The sequence below is a fragment of the Symphalangus syndactylus genome, chromosome 7, assembly GCF_028878055.3.
Source record: "Symphalangus syndactylus isolate Jambi chromosome 7, NHGRI_mSymSyn1-v2.1_pri, whole genome shotgun sequence".
Classification (NCBI taxonomy): domain Eukaryota; kingdom Metazoa; phylum Chordata; class Mammalia; order Primates; family Hylobatidae; genus Symphalangus; species Symphalangus syndactylus.
Window position 1 is genome coordinate 99,276,358 of NC_072429.2, and position 22,601 is coordinate 99,298,958.

A 22,601-nucleotide genomic window follows, 5' to 3' on the forward strand; every position below is an offset into this window, starting at 1 on the left:
TTACAAATTCCACTTGTTCATTGCTGTTATATAGGAAAGCAATTAATTTTTGCATATTACCTTTGTATCCTGCATTTTTGCTATAATTGTTTATTAGTTCCAGGAGGGTTTTTGCTAGTTTATTCAGATTTTCTACATAGATGATCATGTCATCTGCAAATAAAGGTAGTTTTATTTCTTTATTCCCAATCTGTATAACTTTTATTTATTTTGTGTTTTGAGATGGAGTCTCACGCTGACACCCCAGCTGGAGTTTAGTGATGCGACCTTGGCTCACCGCAACCTCTGCTTCCTGGGCTCAAGCGATTCTCCTGCCTCAGCCTCCTGAGTAGCTGGGATTACAGGCGTGAGCCACTGTGCCCAGCCTGTATAACTTTTATTTTCTTATCTTACTGCATTAGCTAGGACTTCCAATATGACATTGAAAAGCAGTGGTGAAAGGGAACATCCTTGCTTTGTTCCTCTTCTCAGTGAGAAACCTCCAAATTTCTCACCATTAGGTATGCTAGCTGTAGGGTTTTTGAAGATCTTTTTTTATTGAGTTGAGGAAGTTCTCCTTTATTTGTAGTTTACTGAGAGTTTTTTCGTAACAATAAACAGGTTTTAGATTTTATTGAATGCTTTTCTTACGTCTACTTATAGGACCCTGTGATTTTTCTTCTTTAGCCTAATGAATGTGATGAATTACATTAACTGATTTTCAAATGTTGAAGCAGCCTGGCATATCTGGGACAAATTCCACTTGGTGAGGATGTGTAAGTATTTTTGTACATTGTTAGATCTGATTTGCTAACATTTTGTTGAGGATTTTTGCATCTTTGTTCATCCGAAATATTGGTCTATAGTTTTATTTTCCTGTAATGTCTTTGCTTTTGGTATTAGGGGAAAGTTGGCCTCACAGAATGAGTTAAGAAGTATTGCCTCTGCTTCTATCCTCTGAAAGAGGTTGTAGGGAATTGGTATAGCTTCTTCCTTAAATGTCTGGTAGAATTCACCAGTGAACCCATCTGGGCCTGATCCTGTTTTAGAAGGTTATGGATTTTTTATTAAATTTCTCCAATGAATATAGGTCTATTCCGATGGTTTCTTTCTTTTTGTGTGAATTTTGGTAGCTTGTGCTTTTTAAATAATTGGTGAATTTCATCTAGGTTATCAAAGTTGTGGGCAGAGAGTTGTTCATAGTATTCCTTTATTATCCTTTTAATGTCCATGGGATCTCTAGTGATGTCCTCTCTCATTTCTGATATTAGTAATATATGTCCTCTCTTTTCTTACTGTGGCTAGAGGCTTATTAATTTTACTGATCTTTTCAGAGAACAAACTTTTGGTTTCACTGATTTTCTCTATTGATTTCTCATTTTCAATTTTATTAATTTATACTCTAATTCTTATTTCTTTTCTTCTGCTTACTTTGGGTTTAATTTGCTCTTCTTTTTCTAGTTTCATAACATGTAAGCTTTAGATGGCTGATTTTGGATCTTTCTTCTTTTCTAATACATGCATTCAATGCTATATATTTTCCTCTAAGCACTGCTTTTGCTGTATCCCACAAATGTCAGGCTATGTTTTCACTTTCATTTAGTTCAAAATATTTATTAATTTCTCTAGAGATTTTTTCTTTGACTTATGTTATTTAGAAATGTGTTATTTAGGCTGGGCACGGTGGCTCATGCCTGTAATCCCAGCACTTTGGGAGGCCGAGGTGGGCGGATCACGAGGTCAGGAGATCGAGACCATCCTGGCTAACATGGTGAAACCCCGTCTCTACTAAAAATGCAAAAAAAATTAGCCAGGCGTGGTGGCAGGCGCCTGTGGTCCCAGCTACTCGGGAGGCTGAGGCAGGAGAATGGTGTGAACCCGGGAGGCAGAGCTTGCAGTGAGCCAAGATCGCACCACTGCACTCTAGCCTGGGCAACACAGCGAGACTCCATCTCAAAAGAAAAAAAAAAAAAGAAATGTGTTATTTAATGTCTAAGTATTCAGTGATTTTCCAGCTATCTTTCTGTTATCAAATTCTAATTTAATTTCTTTTGGTCTGAGATCAGATATTCGATGATTTCTATTTTGGCCAATTCCAAAACAGCTACAGCCTCACTCATTACTTTGTGCTTGTACTCTATAGAGATGGTTAACCTATTTACTATTCTGATTATACTTTGGGGCTTTTTTTTTTTTTTTTTTTTTACATCAGTTATTGCCAGGTGCCCAAACATGAATTTAATATATTATTTTGACTCAAAATCAACTATGTGTTTTTAATTTCCTCAGACGTCCACTGCCTACCTAGACTCCATTCCTACCTGTTCCATTGGTACCCAACTCCATTACTCTTCACTGTTCATATGCTTTGGAGGGGTCAGTCTTTATTATCTAAGGCCATGTAACATATCACATTCCCTAGCTATTGTGGTTTATTTAAAGGTGAGCAAGTGACCAGTCCAATAAAACTCTTTGCTTGGAATGCCAGAGAAATACAGTCACTTTATTTTTCTAAAAATATGGTGTATAAATGAGATATCTAAATTTGCTTTTGTCATCTTTATATTTCATAGATAGCAAGTATAGTGAGGCAGAACAGATAAACAGGGCCAAGCCTTGGGCTTTTCATATTACGGGTTATAAATAAAGGATCTTTTTAAGACAGTTTAAATTAGGTTTTCTGCTACTTAGAACAAAATATCTAAATGACACAGAATCTGAAGTGGTCATTACTATTTGATTTCCACTCTTATATGCTTCTGTCATTGTTTCCTAAAAAGGAAGAAAATATTGTTTGTGGTACATGTTTCAGCAAAAGACAAAGGTCAAAGGAAGGGTGAAGTATACTGATATTTAACTCTCTTTGAGAAGGACCTGAATTAAGGCCTAAGAAATCTCATGTTCAGCATGGGAGATTGAACACTGACTGAGAGCTTGGTAAATTCTAGAACTGACAAAGGAGATAACCTGAAGAACAAGTTGAAAGGATATTCTGAATAAACAAGTGAAATAAAAATAAGCCTATTGTGAGAAAACTCTTTTATAAGCAATCCACAGTTTTTGTTGTGTTTAAAAAAAATCAGCATTAACAGCCAATGGGCAAAATACAGCCAAAAAACTGAGGAGAGGGCAGAAGGGCAGACTTAAATTAAAGTAGCAGCAATGCTGGGCTACTGGAAAAAAGATGACTGATAGTAGGACTAAAACTGCCACCAAAGTTAAAATGCCTATATAAACTGTTTCAACAAAGTCATACTCAGAACATTTTTGTTTTTTTAATTAAACATACGCGGGCCAGGCACGGTGGCTCATGCCTGTAATCCTAGCACTTTGGGAAGCCGCAGCAGATCACTTGAGGTCAGGAGTTTGAGACCAGCCTGGCCAATATAGTGAAACCCCGTCTCCACTAAAAATACAAAAATTAACTGGGTGTGATGGCATGTACCTGTAGTCGCAGCTATTTGGGAGGCTGAGACAGGAGAATCGCTTCAACCCAGGAGGTGGAAGCTACGGTGAGCTGAGGTTGCACCACTGCACTCCAGCCTGGGAGACAGAGCAAAACTCCATCTCAAAAACAAACCAACAAACAAAAAACAAAAAAACTTAGGCGAACCAAAAAAAGGCATCAATGTAATAAAAGAAAATATAGGTTATGTGGCTAGTTTTAATATGTTTACTTTAAAAAATAAAATACAGCAGAGTATCTAATGTCATAAAGACCCAATATAGAAAGGTAGCTAAATAAACCATTTGTGCTCTTGCATTTGTTTCTGATTTACTTGGTACCATACCTAAATAATAATGTGCACAAATCTTTTAATTGATTGTATTCAGAATTTATTAAAAGTACCACTTATTGGATAGTTTATTAAATGCATGCAAGTATCTGTATATGATTTCTTCGGCATATGTGTGTTTAAGGCAACATGAGAGAGAGAGCTAGAGACAGGAAAGCTGTCCATTTTAAAATCAAATTGGTGTATATCTCCTGTTTATTCAACATGTTTTGGTCTTGGAATTGTTTCTCTAATAATGCACTGGCAAGTCAGACGTTAAATTATTTAAGGTTTCTAAACACTGATTTGGTGGAAGTGCTAACAATCCTTGTGAACAAAGATAAGCTTCAGAAAAACTGAACAGCACTAAAAAAAAAGTATCTACTTTGGAAAATAATGATCCTTTGTAATTGATTTTGGTTTTAGATATAAAGTTTACATTGGTAATTCTAATGTCTGTTTACCAGTTTAATTTTTAAAAGTACTTGGCTGGGTGCAGTGACTCACACCTGTAGTCTCAGCACTTTTGGGAATCTACAGCAAGAGGATCACTTGAGCCTAAGGATTCCAGACCAGCCTGGGCAACATAGTGTGAAACCCCATCTCTACAAAAAAATTTAAAAATAAACCTTGCATGGTGATGCGTGCGTGCCTGTTGTCCCAGATATTCGAGGCTGAGGCAGGAGAATCACTCAAGCCCGGGAGGTGGAGGGTGCATTCAGCCATGATTGTGCCACTGCACTCCAGCCTGAGCAACAGAGCAAAACCCTGTCTCAAAAAAACACAAGGAAAAAAAAAAAAGTACTTAGCCAGGTGCAGTGGCTCATGCCTGTAATCCCAGCACTTTGAGAGGCTGAGGTGGATCACCTGAGGTCAGGAGTTAGAGATCAGCCTGGCCAACATGGTGAAACCCCATCTCCACAAAAAATACAAAAATTAGCCGGATGTGGTGGTGTGTGCCTGTGGTCCCAGCTACTCAGAAGGCTGAGGCAGGAGAATAGTTTGATGCAGTGAGCCAAGATTGTGCCACTGCACTCCAGCCTGGGTGACAGAGTGAGACTCCATCTCCAAAAAAAAAAAAAAAGTCCTTATCACAAAGACATAACCATAAACTTAAGTTCTAATAATACTGAAAGTTATTTTAAATAGAAATCTTTTACAAACATCACAATAGTGTCTTTTATAGAATGCCTAGACAAAACCCAGTTCTCTAATTATTTTCCTTATAGGAAATCTAGAAAAAACCTTTAGTAGAATGGTACTAGTATGACAAATTCAATATTATAGTCTCAAAAGTTCTTTCATTTTTAAAGGATAAAAAAAAAAGTCAACATGGAGTCAGTGAAAAAATTCTACACCAGAAGCAAAGAGGTGTACTAGATCTACATGAAGAAAAGCACACCACTGAGAATTATTTACAATAAGAAAATGAAAAAAATCCAGAAAAATACTGTGCTCTCAGGGACATACAAAAAATTAAGAACTCAGGGCGGGGGAAAAAACAGTATTAAAGAAGACTGGGACTTAAAAAAAAAAGACTATAAGTTAAATGAAAACACAATAGAAATTTAAAATCCAAATTGTAAGCAGTAAGGAAATCAGTGATGGAAGGGCCTAACTTAAGAAGCTATGCAAAAGAAAAAAGTTAGAAAGGATGTGTGAGATGACAGCAAAGAGAACAAGAAAAGAGAGCCAACCAATGAAAAATTCCTGGAGAAAAAAACAAGAACAAAACAAAAGGCACCAACTTAATATTTTCCTTAGCTCAAAAAAAAAAAAAAAAGATTTCAATGTATAAAGGACCTGTCATCTTTTAGATAAAATTATTGGATTTAAAAAATCAGTAGCTATAACCCTAAACTTTGAAATATTTTAATCATTTTACATCTACAATGCAACAGATGGCTGTATTTGCTATGGAAAAGGCACATTTATCCAGTCAGATGGTGTAAATCTGGTATTTTACTGCATACCTTGATTGTTTTGTATTTGGGTTTGGACATTAACCTGCTGAGGGCAGAAACAAGAACCTGAACTCATGCCTTAAGATAAAAATTGCATTCTTTTTATACACTTACTACCTTTTGAAACTATGCAGTGGCTCAATCATGGCTCACTGAAGCCTCAATCTCCCAGGCCCATGAGATGCTTCCACCTCAGCCTTCCAAGTAGCTGGGACCACAGGTGTGTGCTACCACGCCCAAGTAATTTTAAAGTTTTTTGTAGAGATGAGCTCTCCCTATGTTGTCCAGGCTGGTCTTGAACTCCTCAGCTCAAGAGATCCTCTAGTCTTGGCCTCCCAAAGTGTTGGGATTACAGGCATGAGCCACTTTGCCCAGCCCACTCAAGGATTTTTATGGACTCTGAAATGTACTATGTAAAAAGGACAAGCTTTATTGGTTTAGAAAGTTAAGTATACATTATTATTATGATCAGCAGTAGGATAGCTATTTTATTTCCACCAGTCATTAATAAAACAATCCAAGTGTAGTAGGTATTAATCAGTAGCTTAAGTTAGAAATAAAAATTTACTATGGGAACGGCTACAGTGCTTTCAAATAACCGACATATGAAAAATTTACAGCTAACCTCTTCCAAAGAGCTGCCCATACTGCAGTCTCCAATGCCCTTCCTCCTGTTGTCTCTTGAAACCACACCAATCAGGTTTTCTTCCTCACTACTCTCCTGAAAGTGCTCTTGCAAGGTCACCAAGGACCTTCCTATTACTAAATCCAATGGTCATCTCCTAGTCTTCATCTTACGTGACTTGTCAATCAGCAGGAGGAGACACAGTTGGCCACTTTCTCCCTGAAAAACTCTTTACTTGGCCTTCAGTACTCCATACTCGCCTCTTTTTCCTCCTACCTTCAAAAGCCTCTCCTTTGTAATTATTCATCTCTCCAATATCTGGATTTGGAAAGCCCTAGGGCTCAATTCTCATTTCCTTACACTAGAGCTCATAGGCTCATGGCTTTAAATACTACTCTTCTGTGCAGGGGTAGCCAATCTTTTGGCTTTCCTGGGCCACAGTGGAAGAACTGTCTTGGGGCACACATATAACGATAGCTGATGAGCTTAAAAAAATACAACCAATCTCATAATGTTTTAAGAACGTTTACAAATTTGGGTTGCACAAGCTTGCATTAGTGACTCCCAAATTTCTATTTCCAGTTGGACCTTTCTCTTCAACTCCCGTCTCTATAACCCCACTTGAACAGGCATCTCAAACCTAACTAAAACTGGCTCCACCTACCTTCACACTCAGTCTTCTCCATCTCAGTACACTGTAACTAAAGCCTTCCAATAGCTCAGGCCAAAGGCCACAGGGTCGTGCTTCACCCTTTCTCTCATAAGCACATCCAAACCATAAGCAAATCCTATCAGCAATACTCAGAATACGATGGCTTCTTACTGCCTCTCTTACTACCCACCTGGTCTAAGCCACCATTCTCTCTGGCTTCAATTACTGCATCAACCTAACAGGTCTCCCTGCTTCCATCCTTGCCCTTACAGTCAACTCTGAACACAGAAGCCAGAGTGATCCTTTAAAAATGTTAAGCCAGATCCCCTCATTCCTCTGCTCAAAACCCTCCAACCACCTCCCTTCTCACTCAGAGTAAAAGCAAAAGTCCTTACCCGGGCCCATTAGCTCTCTGACCTTGTCTCACCCTCCTTCCCTCTGGGTGCTCAAATCTACTGGCCTCCCTGCTGTTCCTCCCTAACAAGACTGAAGGGTTCTGGGCTTTTGCCCTTGCTTGGTATGCTCTTTCCCTAGACAGCTGCATGGCGGTCCCCGACACCTTCAGTTTTGCTTGAGTCTTTTCCATGGCACCAGTCCTTATTTTAAAACTGCACCTGTTCCTTCCTTGGTGCTTCCTATCCCCCTTTGCTACTTTATTTTTATTCTTAGTAACTGTTGCCATCTGACTCCAGATACGTTAACTTTCACAAATTCCGTTTGTTCACTCTCACATCCCCCAGTGCTTAGAACAGAGCCTGGCCATAGAAGGCACTCAATATACGCATGCTATATGAATGCCGAATATGCAAATTCTTAAATCTATAATAGGTAAGGCTAAGAAGTTTGGGACTATAAAGCCCAAATTATTTCCACAATGGGAAATACAATTTCCCTTTTGATAAAGAACTGTGAGAATCCTTTGTTTTCCAGAGTAAGTAACACAATTTATATAACATGCCAAAAATTCCTTATCACTTCATATCCTCTCTCCAATGCCTTTCCTGTATTCTGTAAAATATTAACTTACTATCATCAAAAAATCTTTGATTTCCCTCTGGTACTGCTACCATAATATTGCAAAGGCAAACTGAACTCACTAAAAATGGTATGGAAACATAAATAATGAAGAAATGTAATAAAGTATGTTAACAACCAAACAAATTCATCTCTATTTCAAATCAAATTGTACTGGCACAGTGAGAACCCCGGTCCAAGTTTAACTTTATTATCACTATAGTCCTTAATGAGCTAACATCTTTCTTACTAAACTCCTTTTAAACTAAAAAAGAGTTCATATAGGACTCCTGCATATAACCATGAAAACTAAGCCTGAGAGAAATCAGTTCAGGCAACAAATCTAATTGATAACACTCTTAGAGAGCACCACATGTTTGGCTAGATAACAGACGCAGGGATACTGAAGTAAGGGAGATGAGACCAAATCTCGCTCAGCCTTTGCTAGCTTTCTGACCTTGCACAAGTCAGACTCTCGGTGCCTCAGTTTCCTTATCTGTATAATGGAAATGGTACCTGATAGGGTTGCTTCAAGGATTAAAGCTACCAGGTATTTAAAGCAATGGCACCGTGTCTGACATAAAATAAGCACTGAAAATAGCTATTACTAGAACATAAAAATAATCCCCACACCACTCATATTACAGCTCTTTAAGAGGCTCCTAGGTACCACCGTCATTTCTTAAAGATTGATAAGTGCTACTATTCAATGGCATATTTTTACCTTATTATGTTCTGAAGCCAATTCCGAATATCGTGGAACGTTATAAAAACAGATGTTTTTTTCTTGAGGTACTGTTGGGAAAACCTCAGAGAGAAAGATCTGCTTTTTAGCACTGCAAGCCAATTAAGGGAGGAAGTTTGCGATTACCCGAGCCCTAAGTGGAAGGTGTGCAAATCCTGCCTTTTAACACGGGCGCCCCGGAGCCATGTGCCATTCTGCAGAGCTCACTCACACCCCAACAGCTTGTCCCGGCGCCTGAACTGTGCGCTCCTCCAAGCACACGCCGCGAAAGCACCGTCTCGCCCCGGCCGCGCAGCTGGACCTGCGGCGGGGCTGCCGCGCTCATCCCCCGATTAACCGCGAGCCAAGGCTGCCCGCGCTGCCCAGGGGTTCCCCGGACCACAGCCCTAACCCGCAAGCGCAAACGAGAACCCTCGCAGGCCTCTTCCCGGCCCTCGTGAACACACAGACCGCGAAGAAGCCATCACGGACCCGCGGTCGCTTCCTCGGCCTGGCTCCCTCCAGTCGCCGCGGAAGGTGCGGGAAGCCCGGGCACCCTCGCCCCTCAGGGCCCCGGCCAGGCCTACTGGACCTCCAGTGCTACAGGGATGGTGCAGGAGGTATCAAGTGGCTCTATCCCAGGCGCTGCCTACAGGCCCCGGGCCAGGTACCTGCGACTCGAACGAGCTGCACCGACAGCAGCAGCTTCCCGGCGGCGGTGACGGGCGGAGGGGAGGGGCCAGACAGGGGCAGTCGGAGTCCCGGCTGGGCCAGAGCGGTCTCGCGCTGCAGCCCCCGGCGCGCCCCCTGCAGGTGGGCGGTCCTCACGGTGGCTCGGGCTGCTCTGAGTCAGAGACTCCGGGAAAGCCTGCTCTGAATTAGGCAAAGCATCAAAACTGTGGCTTCAGAAGGGAAAGACAGCCTAGAAGAGGTTTATCCGATCTGAATCCGGGAGCATTTTGCACTTTTAACGTCCTATTCTAAATTCACATCCCATCCTCCCATCCCCTTAGCTAAATGGGGGCTTCAAAGGCAAGGGCAGTTTCATTAGGTGCTATAAGCATCAATTAATAGTTGCTGGCTACTAGGTAGGTCTTCTATAGACCCCAAATTGACATATTAGGAATAGCCACTAATGATTGGCTGCGCTATTTCTAAGATATAACCCTGCATTTTTATTTTTCAAAAGCAGTTTGAATCTTTTCTTTTCTTTTTTTTTTTTTTTTAGACAGAGTCTCACTCTGTCGCCCAGGCTGGAGTGCAGTTGCTCAACCTCGGCTCACTGCAAACTCCAACTCCGCCTTCCGGGTTCAAGCGATTCGCAGCTTGAATCCTTCCATCCTACTTTGTAGGGTTCCTTGACTTATTGCAACATGTACAGCCAAGACTAACTAAAACTGTGGTGGGACATTTATATCCTGGAAACATTCTTTCATGCAAAACTAGTTTTTTCTTTTTTTCAGTTTACCAACTCCAGTCCTACAGCCAAGACAACTCTCACTGCACAGTGACCGTCCTCTGAATTCTAGCACCCTCACCCAACCAAGCCACCCTCTATGGCAAACTTGTCCAACCCCTGGCCCACACCTGCAGGCTGCATGCAGCCAAGACAGTTTAGAATGCAGCCCAAAACAAATTTATAAACTCTCTAAACATTATGAGGTTTTGTTTTTGCAATTTTTTTTTAGCTCATCAACAATTGCTGGTGTTAGTGTATTTTATGTGTGGCCCAAGACAATTCTTCTTCCAATGTGGCCCAGGGAAGCCAAAAGATTGGACACCCCTGCTCTAGGGTATCTCATGGTTCATTCATTCAAGGACCATCTACACCGTCTAATAATTTGTTCTTGAAAATGTCATGTAAAGGTTTAGGGCTATTGTCATATTAGAGGAAATCACTATTACGTTTCTTTCATGTAAGAATTATAAGATCTGGCTGTGCACGGTGGCTCACACCTGTAATCCCAGCACTTTGGAATGCTGGGGTGGACAGATCACTTGAGGTCAGGAGTTCCAGACCAGCCTGACCAACATGGTGAAACCTTGGCTCTACTAAAAATACAAAAATTAGCCAGGCACGGTGTTACACACCTGTAATCCCAGCTACTCAGGAGGCTGAGGCACAAGAATCCTTGAACCCCAAAAGGCGGAGGTCACAATGAGCCGAGATCTCACGACTGCACTCCAGCCTGGGTGACAGAATAAGACTTCATCTCAAAAAAAAAAGTTATAAGATCTTAGGGCATTTCACATTTTATTGTGCTATGACTAATCAGCAATATTACTTGTTAAATTGATGACATTTATTAATCAGTTTGTTATTGATGTCCTCCTTGTGGTTGTGTATTGAGTTTATAATATCTTCACTGATGCCTATAAACTATGTCAAATTAGCAAGGAAATTAAAGCTTTTCCCAATGTATTAATAAGATTTACTCTTCATTAGTTGACTCATCCAACAATCTGAGAGCCTCTCCATTACTTCTATTCAAATTTATCTCTTCCTCTTCATGAATTACTGCTTTTGATTGATATGAAAAAATGTAGGGATGGTGAAGACAGCTTTTTTCTCTGACGGGATTAAAGTGAACTGCATGCTGCACATATTCTATGACTCCTTCATGTTACCACACCTGGGCACTTTGACACAGTGGCTGTTAGGAGCTGATGTGGTTTGGCTGTGTCCCTGCCCAAAATCTTATCTTGAATTATAATAATACCCATATGTCAAGGGCAGGACCAGGTGGAGATAATTGAATCATGGGGGGCAATTTCCCCTATGCTGTTCTCATGAGAGCAAGTGAGTTCTCATGAGATCTGATAGTTTTATAAGGGGCTTCTCCTTTTGCTCAGCACTCATTCTGTCTCCTACCACCCTGTCAAGAAGTGCCTTCTGCCATGATTGTAAGTTTCCTAAGGCTGCCCCAGCCATGCAGAATTGTGATTCAACTGTGAGTCAATTACACCTCTTTTCTTATAAATTACTCAGTCTTAGGTATTTCTTCATAGCAGTGTGAGAACAGACTAATACAGGAGCATTCATAGAAGCCATTCCTACTCTCCAGCAATAACTTAATGCTGCATGGAAGTGACCACGAACCACATGAACATGTGGCATTAAATGCAAACCGAAGTACCCCCAACTGCATTTCTGCTTAGCTGGATCCCAAAAATGCCTGTAGTCACTCCAATGTTAGCCAGTAGAAGAATACTCGGGAAGTCTGAGTGGAAAGAGAGAAATCTTAATCAATTGTAGGTAAAGTATTTTAATTTTGCAAGCGTTACAAAAACGTATAACCATGTCAACACTGCTTCCCAGGGTCTTGGAAGGGGCCTGAACAAGGGAGGGCTGTATATTGGTTTCCTATTGTCATTGTAACAAATTACCCTAAATTTAATAATTTAAAACAAGAATTATCTTACAGTTCAAGAGGTGAGAAGTCCAAAATCAGTTTCACTGAGCTAAACTCAAAGTGCAGGAAGTGCTTTCCTTCTGGAGATTCTCAGGAGAGTTGGTTGCCATGCCTTCTCCAGCTCCTAGAGGCCACTTACATCCCCTGACTCATGGCTCCTTTTTCCATCCTCAAAGCTAGCAGTGTAGCATCTTTTCTCCCCTCTGACTTCTGCTTCTGGCCTTGCATTTCCTCTGTGACTCTCCTGTCTCTTTATAAGGACCCTTGTGATTATATTGGGCATGCTTGGAAAATCCAGACTAATCTCCCTATCTCAAGATTTTTCACTTAATCACATTTGCAAAGCTCTTTTTACCATGCAAAGCAACATATTCATAGATTCGGGGGATTAGGATTAGGATGTGGACATCTTTGAGGAACTGTTATCCAGCCTACCACAAGAGCCCTGAAGCTTAACCTTTACACTCTTCAGGTAAGTCTGCCTCTTCTTCCTCATTACTAAAATCTATTTGGTCCTGAGTTTTGATTGTGAGAGTTCCAATGGCGGGGGAATACCTGTAATTACAACCGAGATAAGTGTCATGAAGGGAAAGAGAAAGGATTCCTTGAGGGCAAACAATATGGGAGCTAATTTAGATAGAAGGGCAACAATGTCTTTGAATAAGTGATATTTAATCTAAGATGCAAAGCATGAGGAATTAATTATGTAATGAACAAGGGAAGTATTCTAGACAGAGGAGACGGTATGTTTGGCCTGCGAATGGTGATGGCAGAAAGCTATCACCTTCTGTGGCAGTACCTCTACCCCTGAATCCTTAGCACCACCACAGTGACTGGCACATCAGACGTGTTCAGGAATATTAGCTTAGTAGTTTTCAACCTGGCAGCATGTTACAATCATGCAGCAGCTTAAAAAATAACAGTGCCAGCCAGGCGCGGCATCTCATGCCTGTAATCCCAGCACTTTGTGAGGCCGAGGCAGGTGGATCATGAGATCAGGAGTTCAAGACCAGCCTGGCCAAGATGGTGAAACCCCATCTCTACTAAAGATACGAACAGTAGCCAGGTGTGGTGGTGGGTGCCTGTAATCCCAGCTACTTGAGAGGCTGAGGCAGAGACTTGCTTGAACTTGGGAGCCAGAAGTTACCGTGAGCTGAGATCACGCCACTGCACTTCAGCCTGGGCCACAGAGCAAGACACTGTCTAAAAAAAAAAAAAAAAAAAAAAGCAGTGCCCAGGCCCTAGCCAAGATCAAGTTAGAATCATCTGGAAGCACGGCCCAGTCATCTGCATTTTTAAAAGCTGCTCAGGGAACTCTAATGTGCAGCCAGGATTGAGTTGAGAATCACTGTATTAGATACAATTGAGTGAATGAATGAATAAGTGAAAGGAAATATTTGCTTTGGGTAGGGTTTTCATTTAGAAAGTTTTCTTATTAGGGATAAGAAGGGTTTTGGCTATATTTGTTATATAAATTCCTATCCAGTCTTAAAAAATGCAGACGGACTTTCAAAAATATTGTACTTGAATGCTCACCAGAAGAGACTGAAAGTGATCTAGCAACTATCCCAATGTAACTAGTTGTCTCTGTAGAAAGGTGATATGGTCAGAATGGGGAGGTGTTTGAAAAAAATACACCACACCTACGAAGTAAGGGTTTTGAGCTCTACTTTCCTGTTCCAGGGTGCATTTGGTTTCTGTAGTACTGAGGAATGACCATGAGAGGGAGATATGCTCCTGACAGGTGTTGCTTCCACGAGTCTCCCACCTCTCAAGCCCGGCTAGCATGAATCAGGTGTTCTCCACAACACTGTGGGTTCTGAGACATAACAATGGAATGAGTAAGTACAGGAGATGAGACAAGTAGCACATATTTATCTACACCAAAGTTAGGGTCATTTCAGTTCCCCAACAATTTTAAACAACCAGAAAAAAAAATGAAGTGTTTTGTGTGCCGGACATATTTGAGAAACTGTTAGAGAAAAAATTTGAAGCCCAGGAGAATAATATTTTCCTAGAGCAACTGGCACAACTAAAAAATATTCAAACAAAACATTCAGAAAGAGATCTCTTTTCTCAATTGCAAAGTAAACATCTTAGATGTCCTTGGGTTTCTGAAGTTTCTAAGATAACAGTTGGACTCTTGGAAAGAAAAAAAAAGATCTCAGCTCCTTGCCATAACATCCATTTGTCATTTCTCTTTCCACTTACCTATACATGCCAGAACCACACAGATTCTCACACACACACACACACACACACACACGGCAAAATATGATGGGATGTACATTTAGGCAAGTTACCTAACATATGTCCTGTACACCTTCTAGCCCTGCTGCATTGGGAATTAAGTTTCCAACACATGCTTTTTGAGGAACATATTCAAATGATAGCAACTGGTTTGATAAATTTGCTTAGAAGCAGGCAAGGAAAAGTAACAGAAGATAACACCAGAAAAGCTCACGGTCCAGGCTCATCTTACCTTTCCTCCAGTTCCTTCCTGGCCCTAGTTTCCTTTCTAATCTTGTAATATTTCAGCTCCTTTGAGACCAGGATAGTTCATGGCTTGTTAAGTCTGGGCAAAGGTAAAGTTAAGGGTTCGTGCAGGTCCCAAAAGTCTCTGGGTTATCCATTCAGTTCAGATAATGAGGAGAGTTGAGGATTCCAGCAATCTGTGTTGTTAAAAGGTTCACTTCAACCCTAGAATGGAACTTAGCTTACCCCAGGGACTTAAACTGAACTGAAATCTTAGGCTTAGAAGGATCTTAACTTTTACATTAGCCTAAAACAAACTCCTGGCAATCATTCAAACAGAAGCAAAGCACATCTCCTTCTCAGTCTTGAAACATATGCCAGGAACTATATTAGGCTTTGCCTCAATTCTGCTCTCCTCCTCTCAAAACACTGATCCTGTGGTTTCATTTCCACTTTTACAAAATTGTGATGCCAATGTCAGGGTAAAGCCTGAGGCTATCCTACTCTGACTTTTGAGGATATAGTCATACTCTGACAACTATTTTCTGCAAATACAACTGAACGAACATATCTTTTGGACATACACTCCTGCCTTATTCCATTCAGGCTGCTATAATAAAACACCACAGACTGGATAACTTAAAAAGAATAGAAATCTATTACTCACAGCTCTGGAGGCTGAGAAGTCCAAGATCAAGGCACCAGCAGATTCTGTGTCTGGTGAAGGCTTCTCTCTGCTTCCAAGGTGGCGCCTTCTTGCTGTGTCTTCATGTGGCAGAAGTTGAAAGCGCAAAATGCACTAGGGTGTTCCCATCAACCTCCTTTATAAGAGCACTAATCCATTCATGAGGGAGGGCCCTCTTAACTTAGTCATTTTCCCAAAGGCCCTACCTTTTAGTACCATCACTTTGGGGTTTAAGCTCCAACATATGAATTTTGGAGGGACACATACATTGAAACTAGCAACTCATGACCAGCAAGAAAGGAGACTTTTGTCATTTTTATAAGAAAAACAAATAGGTAGATAAGTAATACAAATTGCTCTTAGCCTATGATTTATTTTAAGACAAATAGAATGAGAAAAGACTTAACAATGACTTCAAATTATTTTATTTTATTATTATTATTTTTTGAGATGGAGTCTTGCTCTGTCACCCAGGCTGGAGTGCAGTGGCGTGATCTCGGCTCACTGCAAGCTCCACCTCCCAGGTTCACGCCATTCTCCTGCCTCAGCCTCCCAAGTAGCTGGGACTACAGGTGCTCGCCACCACTCCCGGCTAATTTTTTAGTAGAGACGGGTTTCACTGTGTTAGCCAGGATGGTCTCAATCTCCTGACCTCGTAATCCACCCGCCACAGCCTCCCAAAGTGCTAAGATTACAGGTGTGAGCCACTGTGCCCGGCCAAATAATTTTTTTTTTATTTCTTTTGAGACAAGATGCAACCATAACTTACTGCAGTCTGGACTTCCCAGGCCCAAGCTGACTTCCTACCTCAGCCTCCTGAGTAGCTGGGACTACAGGTGAGTTCCATCATGCCTGGCTAATTAAAAAAAAAAAAAATTATAGAAACAGTCTCCCTGTGTTGCCCAGGCTGGTCTTGAACTCCTGGGCTCAAGTAGTCCTCCTGCCTTGGTCTCCCAAAGTGCTGGAATTACAGGCATTAGCCACCATGCCTGGCCTGATTTTCATTTTTGAAAGACCTGAAAAATGAATTTTATTTGTTTATCTGGCAGGTCACAAGAGACGTTAACAAAATAAATGGAGTGAGTTGCTTTTTGTGTTTTTGTTTTGTTGGTCACCCAACAGGATTTTTTAAGTCCCAGGTAATAGTTTGCAGTAGGGTAGTAAGGTTTTAGGATTTTTCTATAGTGAATTCACTGCCTAAGATTTCCTCATCCTATCTTCATTGTGAACCCCCAGACTGCGTGTCTGTCACCTGTTTTAATTTTGACAAATTAAACGGGAAAATAGAGGAAGTTAAAAAAAGGAGGGGGATTTAAAAAAATCTATGAATCTATGACACAAACAACCCATAGTTAATTGCAAAAGAGTAACTAATACTTATATTACATGATTAATAAAAATCCAGTTACCTGTCAAAATGTTAGGTTTAACCACTATGACTTGTATCCAGTCAATAATTAAAAATAAACCCTAATTTATAATCTTACTATTTTCTTCCTTAATATGGTGCTATGTAAGTCATGGTAGTGGAATCGCTTTCTCTTTGTGCATAAGTGGGGCACTTGTTGGCAATGTGCCTCTGGAGAGCATGATGCTCCACCAGCTATTGTGAGGCAACATTCAGGTATCAATTCAATAGCTGATTTTGGAATGGAATTTGCCTTCAGGTAGTTGACTTTTACAAATACTTAAGAAGTTTAATAACTGCCATTTCACTTGTTTTACTCAGCATTTTTGTTTTGTAGAAAATCAAATTCTGAACTTCCCCTGATCAGGACCCAAATACAGTAGTAGATTTCCATCTTCTATTCCTCTGCACACTAGAAACCATGACAAACGTTATCTCCCCAGAAATTCTGCCAGGATCAGTTTCCAGTGAGGATAAGAGCATGCATGCCCACAGCAAAGCCAACTCAGAGGATGAGTTTCAGCCTGCTGCTCTGAGTGCCTCCGCCCAGACAACTGTTGCGACTCGGAACCCATCAAATACATATGAGCTCGTGTGGACAGATGGAAAACCCATTAGGAAGTATAGCCAACTGTGTGTTCCCACATTTCTGGGAAAGAAACCACATTTGGTGCAGGAGCAGTGCAAAATCACTAAGGTCATCACCTTTAACTCAACAGAATGTCTAACCTCTTTCAAGCTATCACACAGGTAAAGCTATCTGGTTAGCTAAAGACTTTGCCCTACAGAAAAATACATGGGCTAGGGCTAGACCAAAGACCCAAGCCCACCAATGACATCATGTACTTTTCTGTAGCTGTTAATTTTTCTTAAAATTGTGATACAAACAACTTACCTCATAAGAATACAACTGTTAGCTATTATAAAGTAACTTATGAGCAAAATATAATTGGACCTCAATAAAGTGCGGAGAAAGTACAATTACAAAGCTTAAAAGCCATCTTGTAAGAAATCGTTGGTTAGCCATACTTTTTTTAAGTTAACACAGCACGTCTTTTTTTGTGTGACAGAAAAGCATACCTACTTTTTTGACATTTTTTTTGGACTATGGGTGACAGGAAGGAGACCACCCCGTGAAGGAGAGAACTCTCCCCTGTCTTCCACAGTCCTGCGTCCACACAAGCCACTCCCCTCATGGGCCACTGAATACCCACTGCAGGACAAGGGACAGCTAAAACAGCAGCTGAGAAAGTAGACTTCCTCTGTTGCTGAGTTTTCTTTTGTAGTTTTCCTTTGTTTGGTATTTTAGAATCATTTTGCCACTGTTTTGCCACCAAAGGTTGGCACCTACTTGTTTTTTCCACAAATTAGGATCACCAAGCTCTTCTCAAATTTACTTTGAGGGTAATCTTAAGGTAATTTCTAACTGAAATGTTTAATGTAAAATTTGCTCAAATGTCCATATGGGGATGTGTGCAAGCTGTATGCTGACCACATGCTGATGTAAACTGAGACCTAGTTCTGGGGAGGATGTTAGCTCATATATATACATGGGATTTTAGAGTTATGAGCCAGGAATCATGGATGAAAACCAACATATATGTATCATAACACCACCGGCCACTGATGGGGACAGTCCTTTAGTCCCTTCATGTTGAGTGCTAACACATACTTGTGAAGGCACGTAAGCCAGCCCTTCATACTTTTATCTCCCCATTCTAGACAACCAATGTTCTAATTAGTTGTTCTACTTCTCTATTACTAAACGTTTACTGTAAACTATCAGGCCGCCCCTGGTTTTCAAATACAGACCCCTTACATCAAAAGAATATACAGGCCAGGCATGGTGGCTCACGCCTGTAATTCCAGCACTTTGGGAGGCAGAGGTAGAAGGATCACTTGAACCCAGGAGTTTGAGACCAGCCTAGGCAACATAGCAAGAACTTGTCGCTACAGAAAAATAATTTTTTAAAAACGATATTCAATTCAAAAGATACTGCCTTATTACTAGAATCCCATGTAGTCATTAATAATTAGTCCAGTCCATCATTGTGTATGAATGTCTCCCAGAGTAAAGTTACTCAGGTTTGCAGGTTTCCTCTCAATCTTGTCAGGTGCCAAAAACAGGAGTGGTCTTGGCAACTAGCCTCACTCTTTGAGGCATCTAGAATAACTGAGCCAAGACATCATGTCATCTTTTGCTCTGAGACTCTTTTGAAGTGTTAATGTAATATTGAATTTCTTTCCATTAATAACCAGTTTTTTCTTTACTCTCAGCTGCTTTTTCTCCTTCTCTCCACTAATACTCAAACTTTTTCACCTTTGGAAGGGACACTAGAATTGCCACTGTGCTGGTCTAGATTGTGGGCAGCAGTACTAGTCTAGCAAGTAGCTCCTCCTCAGTCCACTGCCATTCAGATAAGGTAAGGTTACACAGGTGCAGAACTAGTGAGCTAGTTTTGCCACCAGAGAACATAGGTGCATTCACTCTTGATCCCAATTTCTTAAATGGGGTGAAGGCAAAACCCACCCCCATTATCCCCTTAGGAATTCAGATACAAAGTTTAAAAATGTAGTTACAGCTTCTTGCTTAGAAATCATCCTTGCTTCCAGCACTTGTAGTTGTAGTCCTGGTCCTAGGATCATTGCATCAGGTAGAGCAGAGAAAAAAAAATTGAGGTTATTTGGGGAAGAAAGGGAAAATTATAGTCATTATACCACTACTCCTCCCTTGGCAAGAATTGCATAGTCATATCAGCATTCTCCCCAATCCCTCTTCCCCAGATCAACCAAAAGAAAAACAAAAACAAAAACAAAACAAAACAAAACAAAAAACCAGAAAAATCTAGTGGGGACACCCCTTTAGTCCCATTCGTGTTGAGTGTGAGCACCTACCTGTGAAGGCGTGCAAGCCAGCCCTTCATACTTTATCTCCCTGTTCTAGACAACCAATGTTTTATACTTATTCTACTTCTCTATTACTAAACTATTACTCTAAGGAGGTATCTCTCTGCCCATCATTGGATATTATGGCTTATACATTGTTCCTTGGTCTGAAGAAATGACAGTTGTCTGTACACATCCACGCAAGTCTTCAGTTCCTGTTTTTTTATGGTACTCTGAGCATTTTCATCTTCCACTAAGGAAGCAAAGCCCAGTCCAGAGTCAGTGTCTAATTCCTGTCAAGACCAATGTGTAGTCCCCAGGGCTACCAGCATCAGTCTCACTTGCCAGCTCTGGTCAGGGCCTTCCCACCAGACAATCTGCCCCATAGCCACTGGCAGTTTCTGTCTCTCTTGCTGACAAACAGGACAGTTATTATTGGCATTCTGTGTCTGCAAAGATGCAAAAGGAGCACGTTTAGATTCATGCCATCTCTGCACTGCTGCAGTATTCCTATATCCACTCTCTTCATGGACCAGGTGGTGACCACAAGGGCGGACACGGAGTTGCTGCTTGTCTATTCCAGTCACCTTCCCAGCCTGGGGAGGAAGTTCTTCTGATGTGCATTGACTTATTCTCCTTTAATGCACCCCTCACATTTCTATAGGGCTATGCCCCATATGGACATTCCTTTAATAGCCCAGATTTCCATCGTCCTCTTGCCTGAGTGTATGGCCAGGCCTTTGGTCACTGCCCATGAGTCAGTAAAAACCCAAATATGGGGGCTTCTACTACTGTTCAGTTCTTCCATTACTGTAAGAAAAACAACACACAGTTCAGCCCACTGAACTAATCTGTTTTTACCTTCTTTGATCAAAGCAGCAGCCTTCCAAACAGGAGGATGTTGCCCATTCACTTTGGAAATGCTTTCTGTAAATAGAGCAGCTCCTTGTTGGTCAATCAAGAGCTGTTCACAGTGCACTCTCCAAGTGTCTATAGAAACCAGCAGCACCTCACAGTTTGCATCAGTCCTGGGGGTAAAGAGGCTCCCTGCTCGTGAATATCTCCTTCTTGCATTCCCCAGGTGGCATGATCCCCTAGAAACCATTTCCATTTTATTGTGGAACTCTTCTGGGCACTGTCACTCCCTGTAGCATGTTTCTCTGCTGTCAGCTCTTCAATCAAAGCCTACACATGCTTCCCTCCATAGGGCCCAAAGGGGCTCGGTGGGGCCTGACCACAATTTAATCACCTCTAATAGTTATTCTCATTATGATTTGTGTGAAATTTTCAAACTCAGTTGTGTTTGCCTGTGGGCAAATTGCTTATGCCAGTTATTTTAGGAGTATAAACAGCAGCAAAATCTCATATGAATGTCTAGAAGTGGAAAGAAGTGATGGTGGATATAGACATGGCAGGAGAAAATGTGGCTGCCTGGGGATCATTTTTGCAGGGATATGAGGAGTGGACAAAGGCATAGGCTGGTAATTGGCAAAGCCATGTCACACCCCTTAGGATTAGCAGTCACTGAAGGATATCAACAGTCACCTACCTGATAAAGCCACGAACCAGCTGACGGCTTCTCCAGTGCTGGGGCGGCTGTGCCGGTGGCAAGGACTGCTGCAGAGTGAGGTCCTTACCTCCTGGAGTGATGAGGGGGTCTCACTCGCCATCTTCTCCCAGCACCTGCAGCTGGGGAGCTCACTCCGGCAGCTGAAGTTCTGACTTTTTACACAATGATCAAGTGTTTTGATCCAGAAGTGATTTAAACTCCTAAATTCCTAGATAAAACTAGGCCCAGTAATCCCCAAAAAAGGCTAATAGCTCCTTCTTCTCTCACATAACTACTAAGAAATGTATCATTTTACAAAATAAGTTTTGAATTTTGTTTGAATTTTTCTTTTGTTTATCAGGTGCTACCCTAGTTCCTTTATTCTTCATGTTATATTTATATACTGTGGAATGCATGTCATCAATTGTATTTTTCTTCTCATATTCTGACACTGATGATAATCTCAATGTTTGGAAAAAAAATTAAATAAAGTGCTTCTGTTTTTGTCCATCTTCAAAGGATAAACTGCTCTGCATATATTGTAGAGATGCTGCATTAGGATATGCATATATTTCTGATCCATCCCGCCTCTTAGCTTTATCTCCTAACTACTCCCTTAACCTAAAACTTCGCTAGCACAGAGCAAGTTTACTCATTTTTTCTGCAACACCACATTTATTCTCCCATCTGTAACTATCCTTCCCTTTCTCTAGGGTGCCCCACCTTTGCCCACATGGCTCTACTCTTTCTTCAAAGTCCCTCTTCCCCTTGGGGCTTTCCTGATGGCCCCGACGTCCTTTGACATGCAGGTCCACACTATGCTGTTGTTGTTGCTGTTGTTTTTATAGATATTGGGTCTCACTATGTTACCCAGGCTGGTCTTGAACTACTGGGCTCAAGTGATCCTCCCACGTTGGCCTCCCAAAGTGCTGGGGTTACGGGAGTGAGCCACCATGCCCGGCCCACCCACATAGCACACGTCTGACACCAACCACGTGTTGTCTGGGATTACTCACTCTCTTATATATCGAGTTGAAACTTGAAATTGTCAACATAAAACTATTTTTGGCCTACAAGGACAGCAGTTATATATGGTTCAATTTATGTGTCTTCTTACCCCAAATACAATTCGTTGCATTCTTGTTTTCTCTGATAGCCTTTTCCATTGTGTAGGTGTTTGCTATTAAAAAGAGATAGAGCTTGACTACTCTTAAATTGGCAAAATAGTAGATAAACTTCCATTTTAATCTGAAGAGGATCCTAGTCCATTAATACATTTACTAGGATGATTTGAGATGTTTGTGAGTCTCTGCTAAAATATCCTACTACAGCCTAAAATTTAAATATAAAAATTTCCAGTACTAGGAGTTACAGCTATAGGCATATGTTTAAAAATATTATAGAATGTTAATAGATTCTATATTTCAAAAAGATTATTCACAGAATTTTAA

At 41.0% G+C, this 22,601-nt stretch overlaps 1 protein-coding gene across 3 annotated transcripts in view; it reads right to left on the bottom strand.

Moving 5' to 3' along the window:
- ANKRD46 (ankyrin repeat domain 46) overlaps nt 1–9,489 on the bottom strand; it is a 42,575-nt gene extending 33,086 nt beyond the window's left edge. Inside the window, exon 1 of one of the 3 annotated variants that reach the window (XM_055286916.2) lies at nt 9,406–9,489. The gene's annotated coding sequence lies outside the window, so the exon portion shown is untranslated. Of the gene's footprint in view, nt 1–8,734 lie in introns of all 3 variants that reach the window. The other 2 variants (XM_055286918.2, XM_055286915.2) reach the window with 2 other exon arrangements.
- Between the last annotated feature and the right edge of the window lie 13,112 nt (nt 9,490–22,601).